A 17,058-nucleotide genomic window follows, 5' to 3' on the forward strand; every position below is an offset into this window, starting at 1 on the left:
GCATTCTTTGTTTCCAAAGGAACAGAAGCTCAACCACTCAAAAAATTGTAAAATGCATTATTTTAAGACTCTAATTATTTTCTTTAGGATTTAGAACCAAATACATTATATGAGTTAAATGCTTCTAGGTCTATGAACTTCAGAGTATTAGACTAGAGGATCACTACAGGAAGCAATAGACACAGTTTAGATAACTCGAGCATTTTCTAGCATATAATACACATCAAAAGCCCCATAGAAATACTGAAGTATCTACTTCTGTGTTTATTAAAGCCAGTAGTTGTATCCATTTGGCATCTGCAATTCAGCCCAGAACAACTTGTTTACAACTCATGCTTCAAAGGCATGTTTTGGAATGGATCTTCACATTGTACAGATTGAGCTTTTACTCCGTCTTCTGCTAAGTCCTTAATGCTGCAGGGACTAAAGCACATGGGGACTGAGAGCATCACTCAGATCTGCCTCTTTTCTCTTTTGTCATAAGAATATGAACGTACTTACTTAGCTGGTACGTTAGTGTTTTTGGAATCGACTATGAAGTCTGAAGCGCTTTGGTTTAGTCGTCTATCACAAGTTATTTGCAAACCTCAAGCATTTGCATTCTAAGATGCATTCCCAGCTCTTGCCTTCCCCACCCATTCTCTCCAACATCACTAATACTCTGTTTTATGAAATACCATTACAAAAATAACTAACGATGATAAATTTCCATAAATTCACAATTAACCTTTTGAAAATTCTGAAAACGGAGGATGAAAGTAAACACTTGGGCATGGCAGAGACACTACCAGTTATCATCAATATCTTAACTTGAACTGACTCTAACTATGCAAAGGTGCCTTTTACTATTGGCTGAATCTCACCTGAAATAGATTCTTTACAAAACTATGATTAAGGTTTTGATTCGGTACAGACATTTACCCCATGGGGCTGTTAAAAAGTTTCATGAGTCATAAAACCACAGATCTCAAAAACAATTTGCAGTTTTTGCTAAGAAAACAGTGAAAAAACATTAGTAAATTTTGAAACAGAAATAGCTAATTTTATCACAACTTGGGGAAATTTTTGAAAGAATATAATTAATCTAAATGCTTCTCAAGATTTCAGCAGCATAAATTTTAGCAGCATACAAACTGGCACCAGTTGATATCTACCCACTCGACAATGGAATATCTGATACGAAAACTGTTTTCACAGCAAGTTTTTACAGCTGATGGGCAGAAAGCAAATTGTAATGCTGATTCAAATGAGGACAGATAACACTGAAAAGTGACATCATTTCTTCTATTAAATTAACTTGGACACTTCAAGGATCTTCTATTATTGTCAGTGTGGGTACTCCCTCTATTACTACAGATTTTGAGAGTTCCTGTGACTGAAAAATTCACAACCTCCTGGCCAATCTGGTGATGATTTTCTCTGAACTTAGCAAGGTCCAGTCTTTACATGACAGTTCTTCTATACACTCTCTATCTGGAAAGACTTGACACTCCACTGGTATTCCCTTTAAAAATCCAGAATTTCTCCTATACCATGATGAGGTACCAGAGGAGACCTCTGGCAGAGGTTACCATATATTCTAAGAGGTCACTTTTATTGCTGGGCAAGTGGGAAAGGATAGAGTTTAGTTAATTTTTGCATGGTTTTTACATTTGTGGGTTAGAAACTCACTTTTTTCTACTTTAAAGAATGATTTATTTTCTATATCCTAATAACACACTATATAGAGAGTCAGAGCTAATTAGAGAATGGAGAGTAAAGATAATAGTTAAACTATTTCCATTTAAGAGTTCTTGAAATAGGGTGTCTAGGCTCTTTTTTTTTTGGTCATGGCATTCTGTTTTGTTTTGTTTGTTTGTTTTTTTAGTGAGGCAATTGGGGTTAAGTGACTTGCCCAGGGTCACACAGCTAGTAAGTGTTAAGTGTGTGAGGCCAGATTTTAACTCAGGTACTCCTGACTCCAGGGCCGGTGCTCTATCCACTGTACCACCTGGCTGCCCCCGTCATGGCATTCTGATAGTCCAATGATTCTCCATCCCCCCCCCCCTTTCTATCTGTTTCCTAGGTCAGTTGTTTTTGCTATGAGATGTTACACTTTCTTCTACTTTTTTCCAGCCTTTTGACTTTGTTCTAATATTTCTTGACACCATGTAGAATCATTGGCTTCCATCTGGTCTATTCTAATTTAAAGGGAGATTGTTGCTTGGACAAAATTTTATACCTCTTGGGAGAAGATGTTAATTTCCTTTTCAATTCTTTTTTCCATAGCTCTCATTTCTTCTCTAGTTTTTCCTCAAGTAGTGTCACTACATTCATACAAACATTTAAAAACTCTTTTCAAGCTCTTGCTTCAGCTCTTCCAGGAATTCTATCTAAGTCTGTGCAAAAGTTGTGTTTTTCACTAAGGTGTTAGTTGCAGATGTTGTCACTCTCTTCTTAGGCATCTGTGTATTCAGCATCCCTGTCACTACGATAGCTTATTAAGGTGGAGGTCTTCCTTTGTTTGCCCATTCTTCCATCCAACTTCTTGACTTCAGACTAGGAGCTAGGGCTTGGATCTGCCAAATCTCTGGAAGGAAGGTCTGTTGCTGCTTTCTTGGGATATTGAGTGTTGTGTTATTCTAGATCTAAAGTACAGCCTGGGGACTTGTACGCTTCCAGTGTTCCCTCAGGGGTCTGATCTATGGCACAGTCTAATTGCTACCCCCTAGTCTGAGCTCTACAAATTCCTGACGTGGATTTGGGGCTATGCAAAAGTAGACTGCCAATTCCATTGGTTCAGTGGCAGAGTTTTAGGTTCCTCTTTGGTTTGGAATTCTTGCCCTCATTATTCCTCTGAAACCTGGGATAGATGTTGGAACTGAGATGCCATTCTGCTCCTGAGTTCTGAGCTACACCACCACTGCTGCTTGCTTGTGGATTTTCTTTTTTCTAGGTATACCTCCTAGGGCCTACCTACCTGTGAACTGCACCACTCCCTTGAATAGAACTATTGATTCTAACCACGCCACCATCTAGGCTCCACCTCTGTGTAGCTTTTAAAGCCCTTCACAACTGATGTATCCCTAACCTATCTTTCCAGCCACACCCAACATAACTGTCCCTCCTATACGCTAATTCAGAAAAGTTGTCTCTCTCTGACCCTCACATACAACACTCCATCTTCCATCTCTTTGTTTATGCAATGTCTGCCACCCCATTCCTGCACTTCACTTCCTCTTCACTTCTGCCTTATAGAGTCCTTCTTTCCTTTAAGACATGGCTTAGGTACTATCTGATCTCCCTACTTGCTAGTGTCCTCCTTCTCATACTACCTTTTATTTAACTACTTTGTATAGATTTGCATGTATTTATATTATATATATATATATATATGTATTTGTCTTCCCCATTAAAATGTAAACTCCTTTTGAGTAGGGATCATTGTATTATTTGTATTTGTATTCCCAGAACCTAGCAGAATGTCTCATACATAATAACTGCTTAATACATATTGATTGTTATTAATTTTAGTCCTGGAATATGAGAAAGCAATGTAATAAACTAGAGTCTTAAACTAGGACTCAGGATACCTGGCTTCCCATCTTGGGATCTTGGAAAAGTTGCTTCACCTGGGAAGACCTGTATGAACTGATTCAGAATTCAGTGACTAGAACCAGTAGAATAATTATACTATAATATCAATGTTATAAAAATGAAAATTCTAATATTTAAAAATTCTGAACTAGGAGTCCAGGCTAATAATGAAGAATGTTGCTCACCTCACAACACAGGGGTGATAAGATTAATATGCAAAATAAGACATATATTTTTGGACCTTGCTAATGTGTGAATTTGTTTTGTTCAATTCTGCTTATTAGTCGTAATGGTTATATATATATATATATATATGTATATATGTATATATTTTCCCACAGGGGGAGAAAAAATGCTTAATAATTATAACTTTTTTTTAAAGTAGAGAAAGCTATTTTTGGCTGGGCCTCAGTTGCTTCACTTGTAAAATTAAGGCGCTGATTTATATGCTCTCTAAAGTCTCTTTAAGTTCTAGAATTCTATGTGGACCAAGGTTATTTTCATGACCAAAGGAGAATAATAAGCTCTCTAAGCTTTAAAGAGGATGAAATGCTCTATTTTTCTCCTTTTCATGACATCTGCCAGACATCATGTATTTCTAGAAAAAGAAGATATTATTAAAATAACTTTCTCACTGGGGCTCAAAATAGGGCGATATTAAATAAATGCAAAACAGGAGGGCATTTAAACAGACAGCAGTCTTAAGCTGCTGCATGCTACACTGTACATCTACAGAAGCAACTTTAAATTTCACTCCACACAGAGACTCCCTGGAGGCTTCATTACAAGGGTCTTTTAAAGGGGCTCAGTCATCTTTTGGGCCCTTGTTGGAATGCTTCTTGTCAACCGAGGTCATGGGAAACACAAGTAATTTTTTATCAGTCTGTAGTGGTTCACAGAGAATGTGTGGTTGGAACCCTGCATTATCTTGAAAAATGTGAAAGTCGACAAGATAGCATACTAGTGTTCATAACTCTGCAGACTACTCTCAAATAGCTGCAGTCAGCACTGTAAAATAATATTCTGTACAAACAGGGAGAAAAGCTGATGCTTTTGACTGAGAGGATGTATAAAGGGATTAATTCCAAAGGTTTATATACCTAGTCTCTATAGACCAAAAGGAGATCCCATTTTGGTAAGTAATGGACATACAATGTGGTCTTTTACCTTAAAAAACAAATGCTTTTTTATGGCTGGTAACAAAGAAGAATTGGGTAACATAAATGAACTGTCTCCAATTTCCAACTGTTGTTATCTAGACTGGTGAAGGCTTTTTCTAAAAGCAGGAAAGCAATATTCCATAATATAGAGCGAGCTGAGAAATTGATCATCTGTAGCTACCTTAACTTCCTAGCCAATCTGACAGCCAGATTCCTGAATAAAAGTGACATATATTTTTCTCCTAGAAGATCTTCATTTCAGAACCTTCTCATGTAATAACTTTTCATAAGGGTTTTCTTCCTACATGTTGGCAAAAATTTCTTTTAGGTAAAAGAAGTCTTAGCTATAATGAACAATCTGTGCACCAGCAATGGTGTTGAAAGATTTTTTTTTTTCTTCAAAGGAAGAATTTTGGTACTTTAAGAGACTGCATGGAGGTGTCTAAAAGGGAAGGAAGTACCAAATACATCTTGTAGAGCTCCGATATGGGGTAAAATTCTTAGGTCAAAGTCCTATTAAAAGGAAACTAGGGGGCAGCTAGATGGCGCAGTGGATAGAGCACCGGCCCTGGAATCAGGAGTACCTGAGTTCAAATCCGGCCTCAGACACTTAACACTTAACTAGCTGTGTGACCCTGGGCAAGTCACTTAACCCCAATTGCCTCACTAAAAAAAAAAAAAGGAAACTAAGCCTGGAAGGACTAAAATTAGAGCAGCCAGCTGTGTTTTGGTTTGGAGGCTTAAGTCCTTACCCACTGCTGATGTGATCAGGTATCAGGTACAGAGATTACCAGAATATAAAGGAGTCCTCCTCTGCTTTTCGGCCTCCTCTTTCACTGCTGACAACCAATAAGAGCCCAGGGAAGGCCAGGGCCAAATAGCACAATGCTGGAACAGGACTGTTCTATGGTAATACTGATTAAATGGTTTTAACATAGGGAGGCTAATCAATTTTTTGAAATTGTGAAATTGTCTCATTGCCTTATGGTTAACTTTTCAGTATTCACTTTTCTTTAAGCCCAATGAAGGAGGAGGAAGCAGGGGACAAATGGAAGTGATTTCTGAGCCAAATAGTAACAGGGCCTTCTAATCTATACATAGCAAGCCTCTTTCTAACCAAAACTTTTCTTTTACATTTTCAGGGCCATCCTTCCTGCTACCAATATTCCTGAAATCTAGAGGAGGGAAGTAAAACAAAGAAGACAAAGCTTTAGCAAGGAAAGAATCTACCCAGATCTCCAAAGAGGCCTGAACAGAAGGCCAGACTGGCAGCAGAATCAAGCCAAAAAGCTTGCTAAAGGAGCACAGGTGTTTAAGAAATAAAGCTTGAATGTGGAAGGCGGGTGTGTGTGGGGGGAATGACTTAGAGCCTTTTTTAATAATTGTTATTTTGAGGAAACCCCAGAGGTTAGGTGACTTACCCAAGATCACAGAGGTGGCTAGTGACAACATGGAAACTCAGACTCAGGACACCATCCTCCCAGTCATCCAGGCTTACAAAAGAGGTGTCATCCTTACCTCCTCACTCTCTCCCATCCCCAAGCTTCATATACAATCTGTTGCCAAGACTTGTCAATTTTACCTTTATAACATCTCTTGCATATGCCCCCTTCTCTCCTCTGACACTGCCACCACCCTGCTGTATGCTCTCATCACCTCATGGCTGGACCACTGCAATAGCCTGGGGGTTGTGCTGTCTGCCACAAATCTCTCTCCACTCCAGTCCATCCTCTATTCCATTGTCAAAGTGATCTCCTAAAGCACAGATCTGACCATGTCATTATCCTGCTCAACAAATTCCTGTGGCTCCCTATCACCTCCAAGTAGAAAATCCTGTGTTTGATGTTCAAATCCCTTTATACCCCCCTCCCCCCTTTCCAATCTTCTTACATCTCACACTCCACTCCATAATCTTCAATCCAGTGACACCAGCCACATGGCTGTTCCTTAAACAAGACACTCCACCTTCTGACTCTGGGTATTTTCACTGGCAGCCCCTCATGCCTAGAATGCTTTCTCATCTCCTTTCTGGAGAAGGCCTTTCCTGAGCCCTCCTAATTCTAGCATCTTCATTCTGTTTATCACCTTCAATTTATCCTGTATAGTTTGGTCACTGTTTGCATATTGTCTCCCCCATTAGACTGTGAGCTCCGTGATGGCTGATGAACCTATTGTTGGCCACGTGAGGGAGATCATATCATAGTGGCAAATTATTCTGCAATGAAATTCAAGGTGGACTGTCTTCAAAGAGACTCATGTAGCTGTGCAGGGAACTCAGATGAACTAGAACAGTCAGCATTTCAAGCATTTGTATGATTTTATTAGTAACATCATTTTTGCTTTTGTGTTGGCAACTGTGCACATGTGTGGCCATGAGCAGTAGAGAAAAAAATAGAAGCACAGTGTGCACAAGCTTGTGGAGTGGCTGATGTCGTAACAGTGCACAAAGCACATGTTGCTGATGGATTACTTCAAGCTGGTGTATCCTTCACAATCTCCAACACCAGCTACCAGCCATGAAGGAGAGTGTCAGAGGTGATGTCCAGACCTTGGCATCTTCCAACAGCAATGACTAAAGCCCCAGGAACCTCTCCCTTGGTTTTTAGACAGTAGCCAAGGTAGAGAGGTTTACAAATATAGTATACAGTTCAACACCCTCACGCTGCCATCTGATGCAGTACAAGGTAAGATTCAGGGGAAAAGAATGTTTTTGTTTTGAGAATTTTATTTGCTGCACAGTATTTATAGTACTGTGGATTACATGTTATGGAAAGTAAATACAGTATTGTCTGAAATAATTTTTTTAAGACTGAGATGATAGCACAAAAGGACAAAGAAGTCTAGGAATTACTAGTGAGAAAATATATTACATGTTACCAATTTCATTTTGTGTACTGCATTTTAAAGGTTATTTTGTGGTTACTGCGTTAGGAAAGGTAAACATGATCAGAATTCATGTTTTGTTAGAAAGAACTGTATGCAGAAAAGTGTATTTTCAGCAATCTTCAGTGAAAGATTACAATTTTTGGTTAATCCTATTTCCCATAGGTTCAATGTATCATCATTTGTATCGTTTGACTTTTGTGCCATTTTCTAGGAATGCTCTCCCTGTGAAAGGTGAGGAGTGCCTGTATATACAGAAATAATGAGGTGGTCTCAGACACCTTCTAGCTGTGTGATTCTGGGCAAGTCACCTCTCCCAGCCTCGGTTTCCCTTATCTGCAAAATGGGGATAATAATAATACTAACTCCCAGGGTTGTTGTGAGGAGAAAATGAAATGTCTACAAAGTGCTTTGTAAACCTTAAGGCAACACATAAATGCTAAGTATTGTTATTAAGATTTATACAAAATAAAAAGAAGAGAATTTTGGGGAGTGGATCTACCAGCCAGAGGGATCAGAACAGACTAAAGTAGGAGATAGCCCTTGAGCTGAGCTTTGAAGGAGGAATGGACTCCTCCTTAAAAGTCAGAGGTGAAGGGGGAGTATATCCCAAGCTTGGGTGTAAAGTTTGTGCAAAGCAGAGAGAGGGGGGAAAGGAGATAGGAAGCCCTGCTTGAGGGACAGCAAGTCAGCCAATATGACTGAAGAATATGTAAAGGGGAGTAATAGTTTAATAAGCCTCAAATTTATTTTGTAAAACACTTTAAATGACAGGGACGTTGGTATTTTATCTTACAGGCAACAAGCTGAATCTTCTTGAGCAGGGGCATGCTCTATGACTGTAAACTCAAACAATTGCTAAACTATCCAAAAATGATTTTTTTTTTCAAGAACTTAAGAGTTCAATTATTTTGCAGTTTGTATGTGTGTGAAGGTAATGCTTTTCAAGTCAGAATTGATAAGACTGAAACAATAACCAAAATAACAACAGGAAGAAGGCAAAACAACTCTATTTCCAATCTGTTTCTTTTCTTTCTTTCTTTTTTTTAAATCAGGAAGAATGATATGCAGATTGAACAAGAGAGAACACATTCCTGATTAGCAGGAAACTGAAACCAAAGATAAAGTGAGGGGATCCTTAAGAGAGCACCTACTTATCCTTAATGAATTCAAGTCACCTGATCTGCATCAAATCCAACTCAAGGTGACTTCTGTTGTCATTACTGAATGCCTGGCAGTGACCTCTGAGGAACTATAGAAAATGGAGAGGTGGTAGAGGACTAGAAATGTACAAGTTTGCCAGTTTTCAGAAAAGGGAAGAAGGTGGTTGCTTTGTATCATGGAAATAGAAATATGAAGACGAATTCCTGGCAAAATTCTAGTACTCAGCATTAAAGAGATGGTTCATGAACACTTGGAAAAGGAAGCAGCATTTACTAAGAACCAGTACTGGTTCATGAAAAACAAGTCTTATGTTCCTGATGATAGACTACCCTGATACCCCACACTATGCACACTTCCACTTCCGAAAGGGCTGTGCAATACACAGGCTAGCTGTAAGTTTCATGATGGACTAATGTAATAGCCTCCTAATTGGCCTTCCTAACTCAAGATTCTACCTTCTCCCATCCATTCTCCACGCAACTGCCAGTGATATTCCTCAAGGTCAGGTGTGATCATATCATTTTCCCTGATCGATAAACACCAATGGCTCCCCATTACTTCTAGTATCAGATACAAACTCCTTCACAATTTGCCTCTAACCTATATTTCTGGGCTTTTTATACATGATTCTGCTTTATCCATTACTCTAGAGTGAAGCCAAACTAGGCTCCTTGCTATTTTTACACAAGATGTTCTATCTCCTGTTTCTGTGCCTGGAATGCATTCCCTCCTTGCCTCTTCCTGTTAGAATCCCTAGTTTCCTTCAAAACTGCTGCCTCCTACATGAGACTTCCTGTTCCCTCTTGCTCTGTCTGCACTAATTGTATACATGTTGCTTTCTCTGACAGAAGCAAGCTGGAGGGTGAGTACCATTTTGTTTTTGTCTATATCCCCAGCAACTAGCACATTGCCTGGGTGCAATCAGTACTTAAAAAAAAATGTTTATTGATGGATTCTTGATTTTTTAGCCTCCCTCACACCCCATGTACAATTAGTGATGAATTATTGATTGTATGTCCACAACAGCCTTTGGATAAACCCCCTTCTCTCCAGGCACACCACCACTACCCTTGTCATCTCTCACCTGTGCTATTGTACTGGCCTAATTGGTTTACCTGCATCAAGCCTCTAAGCCATACTCCGGAAGGATAACAAATTGATATCTCTAAGGTGCAGGACTGGTCATAAGTCACCTGCCCACAAACCTTCAGTGACTTCTTATTGTTTCCAGGAAAAAATATAAATGTCTCTATTTTGGCATTTAAATCCCTTCCCAATCCATCTGCAGCCAACATGTCCAGAGTCCCCCTTTCAGGCATGCTTCAGGCTGGCCATACTGGCCTACTGGTTCCCTGAATACAACAGTCCATCTCCTGCCTTCTAGACTTGTCACAGGATGCTGCCCCCATGCCTGGAATGTTCTGCCCCTCACCTTTGACCTTTGGTTCCCCTAGCTCTCTTCAAGACTTGGTTTAAGGTTTAACTACAATAGGCTTTTTCTGAATCTACAGTTAGTGCCCTTCCTCCAAATTACTTTGTATTTCCTTTGTATACAGATTTCTGTGTACATGTTGTATCCCTCCAACAGAATGTAAGCTCCATGAGGGTAGGGACTATTTCAACCTTGTCTCTGTATCTCCAGTGCCTAGCATAGGTCCTGTTACATAGTAGGTGCTTAATAAATGCTTGTTGATTGAATTCACTCCCTTTTTTTTTTTTTTTGCAGGCAATAGGGGGTTAAGTGACTTGCCCAGGGTCACACAGCTAGTAAGTGTCAAGTGTCTGAGTCCAGATTTGAACTCAGGTCCTCCTGAATCCAGGGCCGGTGCTTTAACCACTGCGCCATCTAGCTGCCCCCGAATTCACTCTTGCATCGGTCAAGTCATAGCTTAAGTTTGGGGAGCTACGGTTTAGTGGAGATACTGACAAATCAGTGTGGTTAACAAGCACTTACTGAGCTGGATTATAAAGCAAGCTGAGCACCGCAGAATCAATGCTTTGGAATGGTGGTGCTGAAGAAGACTTTTGAGAGTTTCTTGGACAGCAAGGAGATCAAATCAGTCAATGCTTAAAGAAACTAATTCAGGCTATTCACTGGAAGGTCAACTACTGAAACTGAAGCTGAAATATTTTGGCCACATAATGAGAAACCAAGACCCACTGGAAAAGACCCTGATATTGGGAAAGACTAAAGGCAAAAGGAAAAGGGGATGGCAGAGGATGAGATGGATAGTGTCAAGGGAGCAATGAATGTGAGCTTGGACAGACTTTGAGAGAGAGTAGAGGACACAAGGGCCTGGTGTGCTGTGGTCCAAGGCGTCACTAAGAGTTGGACACGAATGAATGACAGAACAACAATTATGTTCCAGCTGTTCTTAGTGTTGGGAATACAAAGATAGGCAAAAACAGTTCCTGCCCTCTAGGAGCTTATAATCTAAGGGGGGAGATAACATGGTAACAATTATGTATAATTAAGATGCATATTATGAATGGAAAGTAACCTCAAGGAAGCCCTAGCATTAAGGGGCACTAGGAAAAGCTTATTGCATGAGGTTAAGACTGGAACAAAAGCCAGGGAATCCTGGAGGAGGAGACAAGAATTCCAGACATGGAGAACAGTTAAATCAGGGGTGTAGGACAGTGAGAGGTCTTGAATCCATGTGATAAGATTTGTTGATGGTCCTGGTGACATATATCCCAGTTATATAGGTTTTTTGGTTTTTTTGTTTTTTGCAGGGGAATTGGGGTTAAGTGACTTGCCCAGGGTCACACAGCTAGTAAGTGTTAAGTTTTTGAGGCTGGATTTGAACTCAGGTCCTCCTGACTCCAGGGCCGGTGCTCTATCCACTGTGCCACCTAGCTGCCCCACCAGTTGTATAGTTTTAAGAGTATCCTGAAATATTTCAAGGGCCATAATGTACAAAAGGGATTAGATTTGTTTTCCTCAGTGCCAGAGAGGTGAACAATGAGTAATAGTTAGAAATCATGGTAAAAATTGCATTAATATAAAAACCAAGGGGGCAGCAAGGTGGCGCAGTGGATAAAGCACCGGCCCTGGATTCAGGAGTACCTGAGTTCAAATCCAGCCTCAGACACTTGACACTTAACTAGCTGTGTGACCCTGGGCAAGTCATTTAACCCTCATTGCCCTGCAAAAATTAAACAAACAAATAAAACCAAACCTCCTTAGCAATTAGTGTCATTTGGAGTTGGATTTTGTAAAAGGTATTCATGATTCAGGGATGTGTTGGACTACATGACTACTAAGGTACCTTTTGGTTCAACAAGTCTATGATTCAAGTGTTTACACTATCAATATTCATTGTAATTTGGAGAAGAAGGGAGTTATCATCTGAAACATACAGCATTAGAATAATGGGGAAAAGTGTGTATGAAGATTCCTTGAATAGGTGACTTCCTTTCTATGTGCGTGTTTTTTTTTTAAAAAAAGAAAATGGGGGTCAGCTAGTTGTCACAGTGGATAGAGCACTGGTCTTGGATTCAGGAGTACCTGAGTTCAAATTTGGCCTCAGACATTTGACACTTACTAGCTGTGTGACCCTGGGCAAGTCATTTAACCCTTATTACCTCACAAAAAAAAAAAGAAAGAAAAGAAAAGAAAAAGAAAGAAAAAAGAAAAAAAGAAAATGGAATCATTATTTTCTTACACATTCATATTGCCCTCAAACACTTAACTTATAAGCACAATCAAGAATAGTTTATTATAGATTTTTGAATGAGAAGTAATAGTGGAATGTCTGTTAACAACTAAGTTGTATGTAAGAATTTGTAAGAGGAAACAGATATAGTAAATTTATGATTAATTATAATGGTGTCAGATGTCACAAACCCATATGACATTTCAGAACTTTTAGGAATGGCCAAAACATCATAATCACCATTTTTATTTCTGCAGTGGCTTACAATGGAATCAGAAAACTAAAGAGATCATTAAAAATCCAGGATGCTCACCTGCACTAAGTAACACCTGTACTCCCTGAGAGACAGATTTTTAGTTCTCTGACGATGCCCACTTTCTTTCTTTCTTTTTTTTTTTTTTTGTGAGGCAATTGGGGTTAAGTGACTTTTCCACGGTCACACAGGTCCAATTTCTTTTATTGGGAGTCAAATAAATAAGTAGCTAATGGCTTCACCTCCTAAAGGGTGGATTACTCATTCTCTACCTGTATTGCTACAAATCCATTTTTCCCCCCATGGCTGTAGGCTGTCATTTAAAATTAAGTTATTATAGATTTATTCTCACTACTATCACAGAAAGAACAGTGTTAATAGGAAGTAAATACATATAAACAACTTCAAGGCTACCCTGATACCTGATCATTTCCCAGTGTACACTTCTCAAAGTGCTATGTAAAATAGTCTTCTGTTTGTTGTTGTTTTGAGACAGTAGTGTAGGAGGTAAGGGTGGAAAGCAGACATACTCAATACCAAAAGTACCAGGGGACAAAAATTTCTCTCTGGCTTCTCAGATAGCATAGTGAGCAATACCATGAATACACAATTTCTTCCTTATTAATATAACTAGCCACTAATCTTTCTCTTGCTATGTAGTGTGACCCCTGATAGGTAATGGAAAAAAACCCAAAACAACTGGATCAAGAATGATGAGATCAGGGGGCAGCTGGGTGGCGCAGTGGATAAAGCACCGGCCCTGGATTCAGGAGTTCCTGAGTTCAAATCCGGCCTCAGACACTTGACACTTACTAGCTGTGGGACCCTGGGCAAGTCACTTAACCCCCATTGCCCCCCCCAAAAAAAACCCCAAAAAAAAACCCCCAAAAAAAACAACAAAAAAAGAATGATGAGACCAAAGAACAAATTTTTGTAGGCACTCAATATTGGAATGACTGAAATCTACATGAACAAGGTAAATATTCTTGTGCTAAGGTTTTCTATTCTTTTTTTACAACAACCAAGCAGCAAGAATTATTTTATTAAGTCAATCAATCCACAAACATGCAATAACAGTGTATTATGTGGCAGGCACTATGCTAAGCACTAAAGATACAAAAGCAAAAACACAGTCCCTCAAGAAACTCACAATAAAACAGTGGAGGCCAAATGCAAATAACTACATGCATATATTTATTCAGAATATATGGACTGTAATCTCAGAGAGAAGGCACTAGCTAGGCACTTGAAAGGCCTCCTGCAGAAGATGGGGTCTGTTCTGAGTTATAAGGGAATCCAAGGAGATGGAGGGGAGGAGAGAAGACACTGAGGAATGGAGGACAACAAATTTACGTAGTAAGAAGATGGGAGTTCCGAGTGTGAGAAACAAGTAGGCTGGGGTAGTTGGACTGTAGAATGGAGGAAAATATAAGAAGCCTTAAAAGATAGGAAGAAATCAGATTGTGAAGGCCTTTAAATGATGAACTTAATATTTGGTGCTAGAGACAATATGGAGCTGTTGGGACTTACTGGGCAAGGGGTGATGTGTCAGATCAGAACTTTAGTTAAATCATTTTGGTAGTAGAATGAAGGATGGACTCAAGTGGGAAGAAACTTGAGGCATGGGGGGCAACTAGATGGCTACTGTAATAGTCAAGGTGAGATTTCCTTGAGACCTGTACTAGGGTCGTGACTATGTGACTGGAGGGAAATAGCACAGTGATGATGTAGATGAGAAAAGACGAGACTTGCCAACAGACTGGATATGTAGGGTGAATCTGAGTGAGGAGCTCAGGACAACACTGAAGTTGCAATCTTGGGTGACTGGGAGGGATGGTGTTGCCCTGGAGACTAATAGGAAAGTAGAAAAGAGGGAGAGTTTTGGGGGAAAAGATAACAAGATCTGCTTTGGGCATATTAAATTTGAGATGCCTATAGGAAATCCAATTCAAGATGTGCAAAAAAGGCAGTTGATGATTCAGGAATTGCATTCAGGAGAGAGTTTATGACTGGATATAGAGATCTGGGAATCATTTGCATAGAGATGATAATTGAACCCACGGGAGACTATGAGTTCCTGAAGCAAGATAGTATAGAGGGAAGAATGTGCCAGGTGCCTGAGTTACAAATATAAAAAACAAACAAAAATCTGTACTTTCAAGGGTAAAAGGTGTCCCTATTACTAACCTCCTCTAAAGGACCTTTACATATATATTCTTTTACTCTGGCATTTTGATGGATCTGTAATTTCATCTGTGTTGATACTGCCTACCTCAGTGAAGATCATACTATTTCACCCAGTGGGATTCTTGTCTGTGTTTTCTTATAGATGATCTACCTAATGCAGCAGAGGCCTCCTTCATGTTCTTTTAGTATCATATCTAGGCTATTTATCTACTTATTCTCATTTTTATTATATACTTCTATTCTAGTTATACATTTCTTTGATGTTGGTTTTTTGTTTGTTTGTTTTTTGTGGGGCAAAGGGGGTTAAGTGACTTGCCCAGGGTCACACAGCTAGTAAGTGTCAAGTGTCTGAGACTGGATTTGAACTCAGGTACTCCTGAATCCAGGGCCGGTGCTTTATCCACTGTGCCACCTAGCTGCCCCCCATCACTGGTGTAGTGTAAAGAACATCTGGAATCAGAACATTTGGCTGAAATACTGGCTCTGCTACTTCTGCTTTATGCTTATGACCTTGGACAGGTTACTTAATCAATCAATCAATATTTATTAAGTACCTACTGTGTGCTAAGTCCTGGGGATGTAAAAAGAGGCAAAAGACGGTCCCTGACCTCAAGGAACTTATAATCTAATGGGGGAGATGGCATGGAAACACATATTCAAAGGAGAAATGGGAAATGATTAATAGATGGCAGGCACTAGAATTATTTTTATTTATTTATTTTTATTTTTAAAATTTTTTAATATTTTTTTTTTTGTGAGGCAATTGGGGTTAAGTGACTTGCCCAGTATCACACAGCTAGTAATTGTTAAATGTCTGAGGCCAGATTTGAACTCAGGTCCTCCTGAATCCATGGCCATGCTCTATCCACTGCACCACCTAGCCGCCCCAAGGCACTAGAATTAAAAGGGGTTGGGAAAAGCTTCTTGTAAAGGTTGGAATTTTAGCTGGGATTTCGAGGAAGCCAGGTAAGTCAGTAGGCAATTGAGGAGGGAGAACATTCCAGGCATGGCAGACCTCAGTTTCCTCTTCAATAAAATGAGGGTACTGTACTGGATTACCTTTAAGGTCTCTACTAACTCTATGATTAAAGCATACATTTGAAGCTGCACAGCATGTCTGAAGACATTTAGTCTGACTCTTCATTTCACAAGTGAAGAAACCGAGGTTAGAGAAGGTAAGCAGCCTCCCCAAGGGCACCCGTAAGCATCAGAGCCAATACGTGAGCCCAGAACCTCTGACTCCACTGCATCAGAGACTGTGACCCATGCTTTTCTTTTCTTTTTTTGACCCATGCTTTTACATCATGGCTTGCATTGTTATCTTTGGCAAGGGAGCACAATCTAGATCTCCCAAATGCAAATGTCATCATGTTTGGGTTATTTGTAATTTGGATTCTTTTGAGACTGTGTCATTCAATGATCCAAGGTCCTAACTAACACATCAAAGGGAAAATGCTAGCTTTAAAGAATAGATTTTTGCAGCATTGTTTCTCTGCTGGGATCACTGAAAGCGCAGTATGAGCTCTGTGGTGTGGCAGATATTGAGAAGACCTTGACGCCAGACAGCCCTAGTTTCAAGTCCTGTCTGACACCTACTGGCTCTGTGTTCCTGGTCAAATCACTTAAATTCTCAGTAACTGTACACAACTTTCTTTTTTTGTTTGTTTTTTTTTTTTTTTTTGTGGGGCAATGGGGGTTAAGTGACTTGCCCAGGGTCACACAGCTAGTAAGTGTCATGTGTCTGAGGCCAGATTTGAACTCAGGTACTCCTGAATCCAGGACTGGTGCTTTATCCACTGCGCCACCTAGCTGCCCATGTACACAACTTTCTAAGACTTCATTGTAGAGGAGGTGTCAATATGCTTTGGCAGAGGGAAGTTTCTTCACCTGCATCCCTTTACTAATGAAATCACAGGTTCAGTCCTTATCTCTATCCAGTCCTTTCTCCTCCTTAATTCCAGGCCCTGGAAATGACTACCTGCCATTTCATTAGCTATCGGCCTTAATGAGATAACTGTCCAGATGCGTATCATGATCTGGGTAATGCATTTTTCATCCACTTTCTTTTTTAAAGCAAATATAGCTTGACAGATCTGCTGCATTACTATAAATTTCAGCTAGGAATTTTGAGACTTAAAGTTAGTTATGCAATATCATCTGAGAACAAGAGAATCTG

General features: G+C 39.7%; 1 protein-coding gene across 1 annotated transcript in view; it reads right to left on the reverse strand.

Annotated features, from left to right (window-relative positions):
- The window catches only part of PDSS2 (decaprenyl diphosphate synthase subunit 2), a 280,572-nt gene that overhangs the window by 42,602 nt on the left and 220,912 nt on the right, over positions 1–17,058 (reverse strand).

This window comes from Dromiciops gliroides, chromosome 4, assembly GCF_019393635.1.
Source record: "Dromiciops gliroides isolate mDroGli1 chromosome 4, mDroGli1.pri, whole genome shotgun sequence".
In the NCBI taxonomy this organism is placed as follows: Eukaryota; Metazoa; Chordata; class Mammalia; order Microbiotheria; family Microbiotheriidae; genus Dromiciops; species Dromiciops gliroides.